The sequence below is a fragment of the Chiloscyllium plagiosum genome, chromosome 47 (genome assembly GCF_004010195.1).
Source record: "Chiloscyllium plagiosum isolate BGI_BamShark_2017 chromosome 47, ASM401019v2, whole genome shotgun sequence".
Classification (NCBI taxonomy): domain Eukaryota; kingdom Metazoa; phylum Chordata; class Chondrichthyes; order Orectolobiformes; family Hemiscylliidae; genus Chiloscyllium; species Chiloscyllium plagiosum.
Genome location: NC_057756.1, coordinates 7,375,047 through 7,379,554, shown reverse-complemented (window position 1 = coordinate 7,379,554; position 4,508 = coordinate 7,375,047). Strand labels below are relative to the sequence as shown.

The following is a 4,508-nucleotide window of genomic DNA, read 5'->3' as shown; positions in this document are numbered from 1 at the left end:
TTAGAAGTTACAATCGTGATTATCCTCCACATTCATGTTCCCTTTGCTCTCGTATGATACTGTGTGCCAGTTGATGATGTTACACCCAGCACAGTGACACCCTTGACTGTGCAGTTTGATGTCTTTTGCCGACAGGACATAGTCGCACAAGTGGACATCTGTCAGCTCTCCCATGAAACTCTGCTTGCTATCAGCATTGCCCTCGACCCAGTCCTGTTCCTGACTCAGGATAAACGTGCCCCTGACTCGGACCATCCCACCTCTGTTGCTAACTTTCTGAAGACTCTGGACTCCTTTGAGCCAGAAAGCGATGAATCCAGTTGAGGATTTCCAACTCACACAGATGTGTCTCAGCAGAGCATCGGTCTCTGGGAGGGCGAAATGGAATATGTTGCTGCCAAAGTAAAGGGACAGTCTCCTGTCCTCATTGTGCCAGAGCAGAACTCGTTGTCCTTAGTCGCTGTGGCATAGGACAACAAGCTGTAGCCTCGCTTCGTCTCTGAGGCAGCCCTCAGGCAGAGAGTGAACGCAGAGAGCTGGGAGATTCCTGTCGCTTTGAATCGAGAAAACTAGCGACTTGCCCAATAAACCTGTAAACAAAGGCAAAGACAGAGTTGAGCATTTAAAAAGGAGAATCTGTGAGATGCAAAGGGAAAGGAAGAGGAAGAAATGGGAAAGGTCAGATATTCCAGTCTTCCTACTCTCCACTGTTTTGCACTGGCTTATTCACTCAGGCATCTTCAAACTCACATAAACACACACTTTAACACAGTCACAAAAAACTTGTGCAACAATCAAAGATTTGGAGACGATTATACACATAAGGAATAATAAAAGCCATGTAAAAATATTCAAACTGGTGGGCAGAATGAAAATTAAAAGGAGGAATTGGTTTCTTTTCTACAGCGCAGGCTCATTGGACATTTAAATGTTTTCTTATTGTTGTGACAGAGTGCTTTGTGCACTGAACATCACACTCTCTCTTCGACTCAGTCAGTTCCACAGCCGAGTCAGAATGAAAGGAGAGAATGAGGTTGTAATGCAGTTTTATCAGAAATATATGACCCACAAAAGTGCACAATGGGCATCACATATTTAGTACTGACCCTCCGAAATTGCGGCACTCCCTTAGTAGTGACCCTCCAACAGCAGGCACTCCCTCAGTGCTGACCCTCTGATAGTGCAGCACTCCCTCAGCACTGACCTTCTGATAGTGCGGCGCTCCCTCAGTACTGACCTCTGAGAGTGCAGCATCCTCTCAGTACTGACCCTCTGACAGTGTGGCACTCCCTCAGTACTAACCCTCTGACAGGGCGGCACTCCCTCAATACTTGTCACTTGAAATTGTAGCACTCCCTCAGTATTTACTCTCCGACAGAGCAGCTATTCCTCAGAACTGACCTTCCTTCTTCACTGTATCTTGAGACTTTCCAGCACTCCCTTGTTACTGACCCTTCGACATTGCAGCATTCCCTCAAAAATAATCTTCTGAAATCATAATGTTCACTTGGTTACATAACTGGGTCGAAGATAGAAGACAGAGTGTGGTGGTGGAGGGCTGCCTTCCAGACTGGTGGCCTGTAATAAATGGTGTGTCACAAGCATCGGTGCAGGGTGCACTGCTTTTTATCATTTATGTAAATGATTTGGATGTAAACATAGGAGGTATATTTACTAAGTATGCAGATGACACCAAAATGTAGGTGTAGTGGACAGCAAAGAAGGATATCTTAGAATACAATGGGATCTTGATCAGACAGGCCAATGTACCAAGGAGGGTGCGATAGAGTTTAATATAGATAAACGTGAGGTGCTCTATTTTGGAAAAGCAAATCAGGGCAGGACTTATACACTTAAAGGTAAGGACCTAGGGAGTGTTGCTGAACAAACAGACCTGGAATTGCAAGTTTATAGTTTCTTGAAAGTGAAGTCGCAGGTTGATAGGATAGTGAAGAAGACATTTAGTATGTGTTCCTTTATTTGTGACAGCATCGAGTATAGGAGTTGAGAGGTCACGTTGCATCTGTAGAGGACATTTGTTAGGACACTTTTGGAATACGTCATGCAATTCTGGTCTCCCTCCTATAGGAATAATGTTGTGAAAGTTTAAAGGGTTCAGAAAAAAAATTGCAAGGATGTTGCCAGGTTTGGAGAGTTTGAGTGATAGGGAGAGGCTGAATAGCCGGAGCTGTTTTCCCAAGAACGTCAGAGGCTGAGGGATGACTTTATAGAAGGGTATAAAATCATGAAGGACATGGATAGAGTAAATAGGCAAGGTTTTGTCCCTGGGGTGGCAGAGTCCAGAACTAGAGGGCGTAGGTTTCAGGTGAGATGGGAAAGATTTAAAAGGGATCTAAGTGGCAATGTTTTCATGTAGAGGATGGTGCATGTATGGAATGAGCTGGCAGAGAAAGCGGTGGAGGCTTGAACAGCAACAGCATTTAAAAGGTGTCTGGATGTGTATATAAGTAAGAATTGTTCAGAGGGATATGAACCAAGTGCTGACAAATGGGATTAGATTATTTTATGATATTTGCTCAGCATGGCTGAGTTGGACTGAAGAGTGTATGCCCATGCTGTGCATCTCTAAGACTCCATTGCTCCACTGACCCTCTGACAGTGTGGCATTCCCTCAGTACGGACCCTCCAACAGTGCAGACCTCCCTCAGTACTGACCCTGTAACACTGCAGCGGTCCCTCAGTACTGACACTCCGACAGTGCTTGCCCTCAGACTCCCTGACATTTCAGAGTCCCCATAGTATTGAACCACAACAGTCCAACACTGCCTCAGTACTGACTCCCTGAGAGTGTGGTGCTCCCTCACTACTGACCCTGCAAGAGTGAAGAATTCCCTCAGTAATGAACCCACTAACAGTGAAATGTTCTCAGAGTCATTGCTTCATGATCACTGGGCAAAAGTTCTGACATTCCATCCAAAACATCAAAATGGGTTTATGTACAGCAAGTTGATAACAACGAGCTCAGGGTGGCTGCCCATGATCACTTTCTCAGGTGCGATTAGGAACCTTTGTGGCATGCATCAGCTCAAATGGCTTGATTGCTGCTGTGACATGTTGAATAATAACAACCGTGTAGTTTCTGTTCCCACAGCTGGGTTACTGCGAAAGTCACCTTCTCAATGTTGCCCCTTGCCAGAGATACTTTTCAGTTTAAACCCATCACTAGCTGCTTGTCTGATGAGAGATTGGTCCTCTGGGACTATGGCACCTTCACGTACCAATTTTTTTTTAACAAAAACCAAGAGACATGAGAATGTGAAACTGATCTGTTAAAGGCTGAAAGAGTTAAGCATTGTGTACCAGCATTGATCTGTGATGTTCACTCGACTAATAATCTTCTCGTGTAATTAATATTCACACTGACCCATGTGTTTTATCATTAATCATCACCATGCCTGTCATATTACCTTTCAATTCTGTTTTTCTTTAATATTTAGAAGCTTCAATGTCTAGATATTATAGAGATAATTGAAAAAAAACACATCACATCCCTGTTTGAAATCGCGACTCTTTCCCCATTTTAAATACACAATCCTGGGAACATTGGCACTGGCGAGAGAATCAAATGTGCATGGAATGTCTACGCATGAAGCACCCACTGCTAAAAATCTCCAGGATCATTTGCGGACAATTGGGTGCTGTGGATAGACTGAGTAAGCAATAGAAATAACATAGCAAGACAATTCTCCAATGTCTTAGAATGTCCCAAACTTAATCTTCAACCATTTCCAATCGATACATCACTACAAAAACAGAGCCTTTGAAATTCCTTTGGAAACTAAAAATTCCAGTGAAAATGTGATTTTCCAACAAAATAGGATACACAGTCACAATTTGGCAAATCCTATTTTGAGAAAGTTGAGCTTCCCAACGTATTGTGCATGAAATAGCCTGCTCATCAACTTACACACATTTAATGAACCATTAATAGTTTGATACGGAGTGAATTTGAAGCAACTTCACGTTCTCCTTTATACACAACACCCCAATGGAGGAATGTTTACTGATTACAGATCTTACCTTCCACATGCAAGGACTTTATTTCTTGTCGATTATAATGGAGTCTGAACATCGGAAGAAGGTCTGCTGGTCACCTGGGTAAATGGAAATCATATTTCCCTCCAGTACCTTCAGACTTTGCGATAACAAGCCGTGATAACCCTTACACTCAGCGGCTACTTGATTCTGGGCCGGATTCCACACTGACTGGAGACAGGAGTATAGAATATAGAGACAGGAGCAGGCCATTCAGCCCTTTGAACCTGCTTCACCATTCAATATTAACATGGCTGAGCATTCAAATCAGTACCCAGCTCGTAATTTCTCCGCGTAACCTTTGATCCCTTTCATCCTAAGAACCATGTCTGCATTTTTCTTGCAAGACTTTAGTGCTTTGGTTTCAACAGTTACCCGTGGCAGAAAATTGAACAGGCTCACCTCTCTCTGTTTGAGGAAACTGCCCCACATCTGAATCATAAATTCCGCAT

At 43.5% G+C, this 4,508-nt stretch overlaps 1 pseudogene; it reads right to left on the bottom strand.

The window, feature by feature from the left end:
* On the bottom strand, positions 1-4,093 carry LOC122544242 (annotated as a pseudogene).
* Between the last annotated feature and the right edge of the window lie 415 nt (positions 4,094-4,508).